Below are 15,300 nucleotides of genomic sequence, written 5' to 3'. Positions count from 1 at the left end.
TGTGGGGTATCAAATGAAAGAGCTTATTGAGTAGATCACGAATATAACATTTCTTACACTTTCTCTAAGATTTTTTAGAAAATTTCCGAAAATGCTCCATTTTTGAGTTAACTTTAAACCACTATAGATTGAAAACTCATGAATATATTGCACGCCTCATAAGCGAAGCGTTGAGGTGGGTACTACTGTCACTTCGCGCAAAACATCTGATTTTTCAAACTTAAAATGTCTTTATGTATCATACATTGCACTTGTAAGATAATACATACACACACATATTAAGAAAAAACACTATTTTTAACGTTCATGATATTTTTGATGTCATTTTTGTTATTTAAACTAGTTAAAAAACAGTTTAAAAAAGTTCTGTCTTGGACGTCCGTGTGTCTGTATGTGCGGATCCTTTTTAGGGTTCCGTAGCCAAAATGGCAAAAACGGAACCCTTATAGTTTCGTCATGTCCGTCTGTCCGTCTGTCCGTCTGTCCGTCTGTCACAGCCGATTTACTCGGAAACTATAAGTACTACAGTGATGAAATTTGATGGGAATATGTGTTGTATGAACCGCTACAAAAATATGACACTAAATAGTAAAAAAAAGAATTGGGGGTGGGGCCCCCCATACATGTAACTGAGGGATGAAATTTTTTTTTTCGATGTACATACCCGTGTGGGGTATCAATGGAAAGGTCTTTTAAAATGATATAAAGTTTTCTAAAAAACATTTTTCTTAAAGTGAACGGTTTTTGAGATATCAGCTCTCAAAGTCGTAAAAAGTATGTCCCCCCCCCTCTATTTTTATAACTACGGGGTATAAAATTCTAAAAAAAATAGAGGTGATGCATGCTAATTAACTCTTTCAACGATTTTTGGTTTGATCAAAGTATCTCTTATAGTTTTTGAGATAGGTTGATTTAACTGTAATTTATTATATTTGCTGCTACGGAACCCTTTGTGCGCGAGCCCGACTCGCACTTGGCCGGTTTTATTCTTGTTAACACGATAGCGACCGAAATACTTTACTAATCGAGTCTTTTTTTTTCTCTTACGCTTATGCTCAGGAATAGAACCCTTTCATTTTTCAGGGTCTGATTCGATGTGGTTTAATTGTTATTAAATAAACAAAAATAATAATTAATAAATATTTATTAAAAAAAAATTATGAGGCGTGCACTTTTGGATTTTCCAAATTATTTTTTAAATTATTATTTTAAATAGTTAACAATAGTTCATTGTTTACGATTCAATAGTTCGTAATATAATATAAGTGAGCTATGGTATACTTTATCCTATGCTATACTTTATCTTTAAAAAGTATTTTATTTCAACAAAAATATGTTGCTGTGCCATCGACTGTAAATTAAAAGTTTGAGGTTTAATATTTAAATACTCAAAAATGTTTCTTTATCTATCTATTATTATTGTGATGGTCATCTAACTCTTTTTGTTGGTTTATTTATATTATAGTACTAGCTTTCAGCTCGGCGTCACCCCCGTTTTCAAAGAAAAACCCACTTACTTCCCGTTGCTATGTAATTTCCGTGATAAAACCAACCAAATGTGTTAATCCAAGTTACCCTAAATATGTGTCCTAAAGTATATTATATTATAAGTCTGTGATATTAGTAAGAAGTAGGACTAGCTTTGCGCCACTTTACGTGTTAAAACCTAATAAATTCTTAAAACAACGGCATCAAAATCCATTGCGTAGTTTTAAATGGGGACGTAGGGACAGAGAAAGCGACTTTGTTTTATGTACTAGTTATGATTAACGCCATCTTCCGAAATTTACTATAAATATTACAATTGTAACATTTCAGTGTAACCAACGCTGCTGCCATCTACAGAGCATTCGACTAACTGTAATCAGCACTGAAATTCAGCTTGAAGACTTGTGACTATAACGTATTTATTAGTTCTTTACAAGGATCGCAAGATGGCGAGACATAAAATTACAAGCTACTTCGTTATTTATTCGTACTTCATACTATACTTATACTACTATACTCGTAACGCCCAGTTATAATATGTGATAATTATGTGCTCAAATAAATATAATTCTTTCGCTGAAAGTTGTTTACTAATTATTCGATACCAACATAATCACTAGGTACATACTATAGTATGTACAAACAAAAAAACAAAGGCGCTTTTACCGTTCCTATGTCTCTTTGTATGCTTAAAAGTTAAATCTTTAAAAATACTTTAAATTAAGTATATACAAAAACCTTTCTCGAAAAAGTGACTTATGGGCAGCCATGATCGCTGACCGCTAGTCTAATAATATGTAATGTAATTCTTTTTGGTCTACATGTCTTTCTGTTACCGGGTAATATGAAATGGAAAAGTTTCATACTTAATATCATGAAAATAATTTCATTTCACGTACAGTTAATGATGTATTTATTTAACTATTTATTGTACCACACCATTTAACATTACAATTTACAATGTACAGTACCTATCTATACTTCTATACTAATATTATAAAGCTGAAGAGTTTGTTTGTTTGTTTGAACGCACTAATCCCGAGATTAGTGCGTTCAAACAGTTCCCGAGAACTACTGGTCCGATTTGAAAAATTCTTTCGGTGTTAGATAGCCCATTTATCGAGGAAGGTTATAGGCTATATTTCATCACGCTACAGGCAACAGGAGTGGAGCCACGGGGGTGAAAGCGCGCGGAGCAGCTAGTATATAATAAATTTGTATGGATGCGAGGTAAAGTACAAAAGGTAACAAGCGATTTCTTCCAGGCCACGTAAGGTAGAGGATAGATATATAATACATATAATTTAAGGCGAAAGTTTGTAAGTATGGATGTATGGATGTATGGATGTATGGATGTATGGATGTATGGATGTATGGATGTTTGTTACTCTTTCACGTAAAAACTACAGAACCGATTACAATGAAATTTAGCACACATATAGAGGGTAACTTGGAATAACACATTGGATAGGTTTTATCCCGGAAATCCCACGGGAACGGGAACTATGCGGGTTTTCCTTTGAAAACGCGGGCGAAGCCGCGGGCGGAAATCTAGTATATAATATATTATTTGAGGTAAAAAGACTCAGTACAAACTGTAAACAGATAATGCTGATCGTGTAAATTATATGTTTATATCAGCAGAATTATAGTGACGCCTATGATCGTGTTCAAATTCCTGCTGAGTTCATGTTTTCAATCACGCCCAAGACAAATAGTATAATTCTATCTAAATTGTAACTGAATACGAAGATCAATTATCAGCAGATGATATTTATAATACTAGTGTTAGTAATCATTGCAATCCTTTAAATATCACGGATTTTATATGTAGAAACTATCTAAATATCATATGTGAGATAAGACATTGTAATATATCAGCTTAATGCTTAGGTTAAAAGATTAAAGGATCAAAAAATTGTTATGACTTAGGTATGATATGTATATCGAATAGGTAACTCGTATTGTTTAATTTTTCGATTTTGAATGAAATTTGGTACGAAGCAACCTGAGGAAGCAACATCTTATAGCACAGATATTTAGAGGAATAATTGTAAAAAATAAAAAAAAATCAATTAACTTTGATTCAGCGTGTCCCACCATTGGTATTCTAAGCTCACTGGAGGTTATAGTTTTGCATATGCCGAGTCCGTAAAAAATATTTATAAAATTTCAAATGATTTTTTTTTTCAAATACATAGATGAATTCTTAAAACTCTTTGTGTACGACCACAGAATACATAATATGTAGTAGCTAAACGCTACAGAACGGACACTCTCCGCCTCCCGCCAAAATTAAACTTACCTCACCCCCGCGCGATCAGACATAAAATGGGCCATATTTTTCTGCAAGGACGATACGCAACGAAGATTGACAACATTAATCAAATTGACTTAAAGTAATTTTATTATTTTGGATTTGTGATTATCGTTTTTCGTAGAAAATGGTTAGATATTGTGCTGTTTACGGATGTCTTTCATCAGAAAAACGCGAATTTTTTTTTACGCTAGTCACAAATATGCCAACCATAAAGCGTTAACACACACATTTGCAGTCTCTACAGTGTGACTGTCAAAACGATCATTTTGTATGGAGTGTCCGGGGTGTGGTACGACCCTAACAAGCAACCCGCCCAACTTTGCCACCCGCCCGCATTTGCGTAGCCACGGTGGGGCAGGGTGGAGCGCTTGCCCCACCCTGGCTTTGACCTGGAAGGTACCTAACCAAAGCTTAATATCCGTAAGAAAATTCACACTCGAATCTCGAAAGTCGACAGTCGACACAGAAAATGCGACCTTTATGCGACCTTTTAAATTCAATCAAATCGCAAATGCCATTGCAAATGCCATCGCAAATGCCATTTATTTATTTATTTATTTATTTATTTATTGGTTTACCAACGTTTGTTTACATTTTTACATTTTTACAAAAGTTTAGATACACAAAATAAACAAACATGGTTAATGTAACAAACACTTACTGGCAAACACAGCATGCAAAAACGTTAAACCAGTTTATTTTTTAAGTACATAAAAAAAAGAAAATTAATAAAAACAGAAAAAAAATATGCATATACAGTTAAACATCATCCATTAAAACAAAAATCTTGAAAAATTTTACGGAGTTTGCTGGGGGAGTCCGAAAAAATGTCGAAAAGCTCACAGTGTTTATTAATAGTATTACAAAATCTTGGAACTGGAGAATTACGGCCCGAGACAGTTCTGCGAAGAGGAGGACAGAGTGGTAGCAAAACCTTACGTGGGTACCTAGAAGGCACTCTTATGTTGAGTCTTTGCAGTATTTGAGGACAATCGATTTTGTTATTAAACAATTTTGATACAAAAAGGACGTCTAGCATAACTCTACGATTATCCAAAGAAGTCATTTTAAAAAAAGAAAGTTGTTTTTTATAAGACGGTAGCTGTTTCTTTGATTTACCACTTGTAAAGACTAGGTGCAATAAAAATCTTCTTTGGATCCTTTCCACACGTAAGGAATGACACGCATAGTGTGGTCTCCAGACCACGGAGCCATATTCCAAAATGCTACGGACTAGGCTGTTAAATAAAGATATCTTTGATGTAGCGTTTTGTAGACCTTTCATGTTGCGAATCAAAAAGCCCAAAATTTTGGCCGCACGTGTAACAATATGGTGCATATGTGGGACGAAAGTTAATTTATTATCGAAAATGATACCTAAGTCTCTTATTTGCTCTTGCTCTTGGACAATCTCAGATTTTATAAGATAATTGTGGCGTATCAGATTTATCTTGCGTGAAAATCTTACTAAGAAGCATTTTTTAGGATTAAGGTCCATTTTATTACAGTTGCACCAATCAACAAGCTTGTCTATGTCACTTTGTAGTTTGTAACAATCATCGATTGAGTTGATTGTTCTGCAAAACTTAAGATCTTCAGCGTACATAAAACTTTCTGAGAAAGATAACAGGTCAGGTATATCGTTAACGAAGGTGTTAAATAATATTGGGCCTAAATGCGATCCTTGAGGAACCCCAGAATTAATATTGTGTATTGTAGAGCGAAAGCCATTGACAACTACATAAAAACTCCGCTTGGACAAGTAAGAATTAAACCATTGTAAGAACTGACCTGAGATTCCATATATGTGTAACTTTTTCAATAATAGTATGTGTGAAACCTTGTCAAAAGCTTTACTGAAATCGGTATAAATAACATCGACTTGCCCATTGTGATCTAGGGAACTAGACAGACTTTCACAAAAATCCACTAAGTTAGTCATAGTGGACCGAGATGGCAAGAATCCGTGTTGACTAAAACTAAAGAATTGCTTGAGATGGTTCTGCAATAATGGGCAAATTAAGCATTCCAATATTTTACCGAAGGATGACAATATGGATATGGGTCTGTAGTTCTTGATTAATTCGGAAGAACCAGTTTTATGTATTGGAACGACTTTAGCAAACTTCCATTTAGTTGGAAATACACCTGAAGACAGTGATTTGTTGTATATATTTAAGACGGGCCATGCCAACTGCTCCGCACACTCCACAATGAACACTGGAGGTATTCCGTCGGGACCTGCTCCCTTCCGTTTATCTAGACTCTTCAATTTTCTTAGAACCGTCCGATAATTCAGAGTGGGGATATTTAGATGTAAATTATTATTTCCTAATTGGTGAAGAATACTAGAAGCAGCACTTTTTTTATTATATTCACTATCGATATCATCGTCGTGCAATGTATTGTCATCACTTGTATAAACTGATGCAAAGAAGTTAGAAAACAGCTCACAAATAAGATTTCCATCTGAGGTGGTTATTGATCCATTTGTCATGGATGCAGGATAGGAGCTGCTGCCGCCCCTTTTTGATTTGATGTAGGACCAGAAAAGCTTAGGGTTACTTTGAAATTTATTTTCCAGATCTTTCATGTAGCGGGAATAGTTATCTTTTGCTAGCTTTTCGCATCTCGAACTGAGCAATTTAAGCTGCAACTCATCACGTGGATTTTTAAAGATTTTGTACCTACGTCTTACACGATGTTTTTCATTTAAACTGCGTTTTAAACTATAATCAAACCATGGAGGAAACTTTTTAGATTTAAGTTTGCGTTTTGGTACATTATCAACAATAATTTGATTTAATACCGTATAAAAGACCTCAACCATATCGTCCACAGTCCGAGAATTTGCAAATAAATCTTTCCAATTGCATTCACCTAGCAGTTTAGATATGATTTCGTAGTTAGCTTTATGAAAATTGAAATAAGCTGTTTCTTTATTATATATGAGATTCGATTCCCGATTAAACGAAATGTCAATATCTAAAGGGGGGTGTAAAACATCTATAGTACTTAAGGGGTCCAGAGACTCAGATACAATGCAAGAATTTATGTTAGACAAGACTAAATCTAGAATACGGTTAGATGTATTATAAACATGGTTATGTTGTTTCAAATTATTCAAATAAATAAAATCTACTAACGGTTGATATAAACTAGGAATTTTTAATTCGGCTGTTTCATCCCCCAACATACTCCAATTAAAGTTACTTAAATTAAAGTCACCTATTATACAGTAATGACTGGGGCGGTACACCTCCAGAAATTTGTTACAATCGTTCAGAAATTGGTCCAATAACGTGCGATTAACTGGTGGAGGCAAGTAAGTGACGCAAATTGCCAACTGATGCGGTGGAAAGGATTTGAATGTGGGTGTATCAATAATCACCCAAAAGCTTTCTAGAGATGAATGTTCAAAAAAAATTGGTTTAGAGATAATTTTAGTAGAAACTGCTATCAAGACTCCACCACCATCACGTTTGCAATTTGTAGAGTCACCTCTGTCTCGCCTGTAAACAATGTATCTAGAGTCAAACAATTCACTACTGAGCACAGAACTGTTCAGCCAAGTCTCAGTTAGAACTATTACGTCAAAACCGTTACACAAAACTTGTCTAGAAAAAGCGTGAGTTTTAGTTCTTAAACCACGCGTATTTTGGTAGTATAAATTCAACATTATTAATAATTATGGTCTATATACACACACACGCACTGTAAGAAATTAATTAATTTTCTTTAACACTTCCAAGCTTTTAACGATTATGTAATTGGAGCCATCATTTTTCCTCATGTAAATTCTACCATTTCGAATCCAAACATATCTGTAACCTATTTCCTTCGCTCTAATCCTTGTAGCCGCATGTAGCGCCTTGTTAGCGGGGGACAGATGTTCGCTGACAAAGATTGGACAGGAATTGCCTGAGACGCCGAGATGTGAGCTATTTAATTTATTTTGTGGGTTCGATTTATTGAACTTTGCTATTGAGGCGAGTAAATCATCGCGAATCTTAACCGATGTTAAATGAACTATTATTGAGCGTGGTCTATTGCTAGTTCTGTTGACTTTAGCAGTGCGTGTGCAATTGAGGATATCTTTTTCGTTCAGGTTAGATTTAACCGTTTTACACAAATTACTGACTATTTTGCACAGATCTTCATTGTTTCGCTCCGGAACGCACTGTAGTTCAACATTATTCTGACGTAGCTGCTGTTCCGATTGACTTATTCTCGACTGTAGATCATCAACAGTATTAATCAAATTCACATTTTGCTTTTCTAATGCTGAAATCTTGCTTTTATATAGTTCCATGTCATTTTTAAATTCTTCGTATGCATTATTAAAGAAGTTCATAGAATCCTTGAGTTGAGATAGTTCCTCCTTAATTGGTTTAAATTCCTTTGTAATAGCAGCCCTTATGTTATCATTTATATTAGATAGAATTTCTTTCAAGTTCATTTTTATTGCTTCATCGACCACTTCCCTCACGAGATCACGTGTGAGTGAGTTATTTAAGTCCATAGGAGGAGAATTAAGTGCCTGCCTTTTACTACCTCTAGTGGTGGATATATTACGGATAGGCGTGTTATCGTTTTTAGAACTTTTTGGCAAAGCTCTTACGCAATCGGGGCAGCTCCAAACGGCTTTCATCTCAGAGTTCAATAAACTCTCATCTAGAGACATGCATGCATAGTGATATTTTTTATTACACTTTTGGCACAACATATAACTCTCGCCTTCCTCATCTTTAGGAATACAGCAACCCCAACTTGAGTTATTATTCATATTTAATAAGTATGACTGATGTTTTATATAAATAATAAGCAAGAGGTCAAGCAACTTTTTCAAATCAATTCCCAGCAAAAATTACAAAATTTCATTTATTTTTATTGCGTAGGTACAATAATTATCTATTATTACTGAATAATACAATGCAGCAATACGCTTCAATTCATTGCTAGGCGAAGCACTGTTACCGTTAGTCGTCCAAGCTGTTGAAGGTGAACGGGTTTGCAAGGTCGTTGTGCGAAAAGGAGCGACAATTAATTAGATGCGGCAATAAGTGCACAAGCAAGCGGGAGGGACAATACAGTCAATGAACCGGTTTGGATGTCGCACATTAGTCCACTCAATTTTTAAACGGTTTAAAAAGTTTTTAAATGATTACTCACGTATTTACTGTAGTAAAGATGTTATTTTAACACTAATACGTGGATCACATCACAAGCTTTAAGATAATATGCAACTCTTGTAAATTAAACTGTTAAATACCACTCTTATTTTAATAAGTATACGGAGCAAATAAAACTGGGTGCGCGCGCGCGAAGAGTTCGTGAACAGATGCAAATACCATCGCAAATGCTATCGCAAATACCATCGCAAATGCTATCGCAAATTCCATTGCAAATGCCATCGCAAATGCCATCGCAAATGCCATCGCAAATGCCATAGCAAATGCCATCGCAAATACCATCGCAACATCGCAAATGCCATCGCAAATGCCATCGCAAATACCATCGCAACATCGTAAATGCCATCGCAACATCGCAAATGCCATCGCGAATTCCATCGCAAATGCCATCGCAAATGCCATCGCAAATGCCATAGCACTGAAAAATAGTACTCACTTCGGAGCGCTGTAAAACCTTAGCTATTGACGTAATGAAAAAATGTTGTAAATAAAAGTTGTTCCTCGAAAAACAATCTACAAAAATGGTCTGATATCATTTCTTCGTAAAATGATAAAAAAAGTTTTATTGAAAAATATAAATAACTCTCTATTGAACATTTTCACTTATAACTTTTTTATTTATAGTTCTACAACAAAAAATTTGCAACAAATAACAATTTTTTTTTATCGGATAAATAGTATAAGAGATATATCGTAAAAACCATTTCAACCGCTATTTTCAAGATGGCGGCCGTGGGACAAGGGTGGCGACCTCACAAACTTGGCGATAGCTTCACACTGACCCCCCCCCCCCTACACATCAAAAAAATAAAATTGCGTCCTCTGAAAAACGCGAGCCCAAATGTAACTTTTCAAGGGACTATCAATGGTGGAGCCAATTTAATAGGCAACATTTGACGTCTATCAATTTTATCTTCGAAGAGAGGTAACCTGCTTAAAAACATCGATTAAAGTGAATTAATCGATACGGATTTGAAACATTTGTCAATCGAATTTATTAATTTATGATGATTTTTATTCACAAGTAATCAATGCATTCGATTCTAGATGTCAGATTTCGATTTTTAGAGTAACGTCTCTGGTATTTAAAAAGAAAAAAGGTTTATTGACACAAAATTGTAGCGACGTCAGTTCTTCAATTCAGAAATTGTTTATTATGTTTAGAATAGTTTATCAGTAAAATGAAATATTAAAATTACTTGTATCGGTCATTATTATTATAAATATGTGGTCGTAATTGAAAATAATTTGGAAAATCCAAAAGTGCACGCCTCATAATTTTTTTTTAATAAATATTTATTAATTATTATTTTTGTTTATTTAATAACAATTAAACCACATCGAATCAGACCCTGAAAAATGAAAGGGTTCTATTCCTGAGCATACTCAAGCGTAAGAGAAAAAAAAAGACTCGATTAGTAAAGTATTTCGGTCGCTATCGTGTTAACAAGAAAAAGGATCCGCACATACAGACACACGGACGTCCAGGACAGAACTTTTTTAAACTGTTTTTTAACTAGTTTAAATAACAAAAATGACATCAAAAATATCATGAACGTTAAAAATAGTGTTTTTTCTTAATATGTGTGTGTATGTATTATCTTACAAGTGCAATGTATGATACATAAAAACATTTTAAGTTTGAAAAATCAGATGTTTTGCGCGAAGTGACAGTAGTACCCACCTCAACGCTTCGCTTATGAGGCGTGCAAAAGTTAAGCAAATGTGCAGTTCTAACAAAACGAAATATCATGTTATTCTATGTTGTCGTTACTAGGTTACGTTGTTGAATTTTGTTGAACTGTCAAATGTTGCCTATTAAAATGGCTCTACTATAGTTAGACCGTACCATAGAAATCTAAATAACAAGACACTAGAAGTCGTAAGCGTGCGTGACCTTGTCGCCACTCAGGTGATTTGCACATCACCAGTGCATTCGTCACTGTTCAGTTGCTCTGGAGACGTATGAGTGTATACATGGTGTGTTTCAGCAATTCCCATTGCGGAAATTCTTCCACAAGTTGTAATTATACTTATAAAGGAATAATATTTCATCGGAAAATATATTTTTTTAGAAATAATGCCGTTTTTCCTTAAAATTATGGAATATTTACAAGTATTACGAGTGTCACCATAGTAATCGAAATAACAATGAATGACACATTCGACCATTCTTATTATCACGTTTGTTCGTATTGGAGCAAAAAGTCTCATATACTTAGGGATGTTATTCTAAAATAAACCGTAAATTCGTGCGTTAGGATACATATTCAAAAGCTTAATTTAATAGATAAGTTAGTTTTCACTAAAATCAAGCTGTCCAATAAAAGGCATAGTTTACTTGTGTGTACTGTTTAGCTTTCGGTTTGAATGTGTTGATTTTGGCGACAGCGGTTTTCATACGAATTATGATATTAGAGCACTTCTATGTGTCTTGTTATTTAGATTTCTATGGACCGTACTTTTTTAAAGTCAAACTTAAAATATAAAGTTGTATTATTTTATAAGAAATTTGGAAGTGGTTATAAATAAAACATCTCAAGGTGTAGTTACGTCTTGTTTATAATGTTAACAAAATTTATATTAATCCTAATTCAAAATTTAAAGAACCACTATACCACATCAAACCAGAAATACAACCGTCCTGTACACATAACCGTACTCCAAAAACTATCAAAATCGGTGCAGCGGTTCTCAACATATCCATCTCCAATTCTCCACTATACCTGTAGACGCTCGCAAAGCAGCGCGAGCGCGAATGTTAACGGTAACCTTCTGCAAGATTGCGTCAGCCGGTAATTATTGGCCTTCGCCGTAAAACTAACCTAACTGTATTATTGGGGTGTGTCCAGTTACATCACATTCAGAACAACTGGTTCGACGATACTTATACCTGCGACTGTACACGTCACGATAAGATTTGTGCCAAAGCTTTTTAAAAGTTTGATAGGTCTTCACGACGATTGATAAGGAGTTAATTGATATTATGAATCCTATTTATTGGTTTGTATTACATATACAATATTAAAATCCACAATTTTTAAAAATTACATATAATTATTATAATACTAGCGGTCCGCCCCGGCTTCGCCCGTGGTACGTATTTACGTTTTCACTACATAAAAACCATCCTCGTACTTCAAGGAATATAATAAAAAAAGAATTATCGAAATCGGTTCAGCCGTTCTCGAGTTATGCGCTTACCAACACATATTGCGATTCATTTTTATATATAAGAAGACTAGCGGTCCGCCCCGGCTTCGCCCGTGGTACATATTTACGTTTTCTCTACGTAAAAACCATCCTCGTACTTCAAGGAATATAATAAAAAAAGAATTATCGAAATCGGTTCAGCCGTTCTCGAGTTATGCGCTTACCAACACATTTTGCGATTCATTTTTATATATAAGAAGATTATGAAATAACGAAAATTAATAATTATTAAATGTAAAAATGGATCAACGACTGAAAATTTCTTTAAAATGATTGATGCTAAAATAATCTATTCTTCTTTATTACTTTTTAATTTTTATATTTGTAGTAATATTTATATGTAGATAAAAAAAAACAATCTACTTGTAAAAACTGAATATAGTAATAACAGAGTATTACAATAATATTGTAATACTGTGGTAATAATACCAAACAATGCAGTGATTCTCAAAGTATTTGAAAGAGGGCTTTCAGTTCATTAAAATTTCATTCGTTGGGGAAGTTTTTTCGATTCTATTAGCACAAGGGAAAGAGTAGAAAGAGTAATGTTTTAGGGGCACTTGTGTGAACTATTAACCCCACGATTTAACAATACAGGTAGCACAGTCCCTAGGATTATGCAGCTGCAGTTTAGAAATTCAGAAACAGGTATAGGCTAAAAATACATTTTTAATATTATTCACCAAGTCTATTTATATTGTCCTAGTTTAAGCTGTGCCAACTGAGACAAAGGTAAAAATACATACTCATCATGATTTTTAAGTGTAGACATGTAGTAAAATTCGAGTTTAAGGAGATAATTAAAATAATTAAACGTGTATTTAATCATTTACATATCTACAGGACCGTAAATTGAATCAACTTTTATAAAATTGAATTTGAAACTACAAAACGTAACGATTATGGCCGGTCATCCCGCCGCGGCCGGTATGCGATAATATTTTGCAATAAAATTGCCCTACAAGTAACCATAGAAACGTACTGTAAACAAAAAAATATAGCTTTTCAACTTTTCTTTTTATCTCAGTTAAAAAGTTTCACAATCAACAATTTATAAGTATTATGTACTAGCGGACAGCGGTCCGCCCCGGCTTCGCCCGTGGTACATATTTACGTTTTCTCTACATAAAAACCATCCTCGTACTTCAAGGAATATAATAAAAAAAGAATTATCGAAATCGGTTCAGCCGTTCTCGAGTTATGCGCTTACCAATACATTTTGCGATTCATTTTTATATATAAAGATATTTGTAAATCATAATGATGCTATGATTTACAAATTAACATTCAGCGCCTGCGCGTTGTGTGATTTTCGTTTCACTTGGCAATTCTACTAGTCATGCTAGTCTACAGTTTTGAAAGAGTGACTCGAAAAGTATTCTTGATTCAGGCGAGTTGTAATAAAAAGCGCCTGGCATTCTCCAACACCATTCAGGCGTTATAGTATTGACGTTACATGCATCGCGTTGTATTCACTCCCTACTCTCACATGACGCAACAATCGGTCTCGCTTGCTCGAGTTGTCGCTTTTCGTACCGCGGTCCGCGCTCCTTACCCGCTCGACGCTAACCAAACGAACATCGCTCATTCCGATTTTAACCAACGTACGTATCGGTCGCGCATTTCTCGCTATTTTTAAAAACACGTGGCTCAGTGATTCGTTCATAGTATTATAACCTAAAGATTTACGCGGCTGATTACTATTACGACGCCTCATCGTACAATCCTGGTAGACTGTAAAAAGGTACGTGTTTAAAAATGTTAATTTATATTGAAATTTTTAAAAATAACTGTATCGTTATGTGTCACTCCTAGTGTTGCAACGTTTAATTATTCAGATGATATGCACCGCAGTGGTTTACATATGGTCAGATTATATTGTTTTATATGAGAAAGATATTATTATCAGAGTATTAATAGCAAATCGAATTTAAATATTTAAAGTGTGCTATGCGTTTTCGTGGCTGATGCGTACATTTTTGAATTTATTATATTGGAATTATGAATGTGGATCACAGTTACGAAAAAACAATGAGCGATGTTCTCGTTTCTGTGTCACTAGATGTCCGTTATCTGCTAATCACTGAACTGTGTTTAATTACGGCCTAAATTCTTACGAAAGTCCCGCCTACTAGACGAATTGGAAACTGCATTCGTTTTTTACTCTTTTATTCGCACAGGAAGAAACCGGTACATATTATAGTGTAAACCCATACTGCTTGCTAATTGTTAATTCCTGCGTGCGAGTAATGAATAATTAATGAATGTCACCGGTATAATTATGTATTACATTTTTACTCACAACTGTCATGTTCATAATGCGATTGTCTTATTTTACAATTATAAAATAAGGGTATTGTAGGTAATCAATGTTTTAGGAAACCGGGCTTTTGTTACCACTTCTTACTTACCTGAGCCTGTGTAAAGAAACAAGGCAACATTGTGTATTTGAAAAGGTTGGAAAGGGTACCTGCAAATAACTTTGAGAATATTGTGTCGTCTATAATAATGGTAGCAAAAAAATATTTTATTAGACGAACTTTTTGAGATTAATGTGCTAAGCTCATTTGAATTTACGTATTTTAAAATTTAGTTTTTTTTTAGTTCGATGGATAAAATTTTTACAACTCCTAAATGAATTTGACTTAATAAAATATAATTATAATAAATAATCGATTCTGTTACTTAAATGCTTGGTTAATATGAATATAAATTAATAAAATGTAAGTATGTACTTAGTTATGATGAATTATTTTTTTTTAATTTTATTCTTATAGGTTGAAGAATCAAAGACTGTAAATGATGAAGAATATACATACCTACGATACATAGTATATAGGGTACGGAGTATATAGGGTATTTGTGTCATTGCTCTATTGTTTAGGAGGTTCATGTTTTACGAAATATTATACTTGTACCTACATAAAGTGATAAATCGTGTCTGTGGAATCGTGAAAAACAAATTACAATAGGTATACAAACTGTTAACTTTTTCTACTTTTCGAACAATTCTAGCGATTTATTTATACGAAGCAATAAACAATAGCTATCGACCATTGACTTACTATGTGTGAATAATTTATTAAT

The 15,300-nt window shown here is 34.1% G+C and overlaps 1 protein-coding gene across 1 annotated transcript in view; it reads left to right on the top strand.

Annotated features, from left to right (window-relative positions):
* The first annotated feature begins 13,758 nt into the window (after positions 1-13,758).
* path (solute carrier family 36 member pathetic) overlaps positions 13,759-15,300 on the top strand; it is a 36,511-nt gene continuing 34,969 nt past the window's right edge. The window contains exon 1 of the mRNA XM_090105192.1: positions 13,759-13,957. The gene's annotated coding sequence lies outside the window, so the exon portion shown is untranslated. The remainder of the gene's footprint in view (positions 13,958-15,300) is intronic.

This window comes from Colias eurytheme, chromosome 1 (assembly GCF_061535395.1).
Source record: "Colias eurytheme isolate Ceu_HAF_F1 chromosome 1, ilColEury1 Martin Lab GWU primary, whole genome shotgun sequence".
NCBI lineage: Eukaryota > Metazoa > Arthropoda > Insecta > Lepidoptera > Pieridae > Colias > Colias eurytheme.
This window is presented reverse-complemented; position numbering and strand designations above follow the sequence as displayed.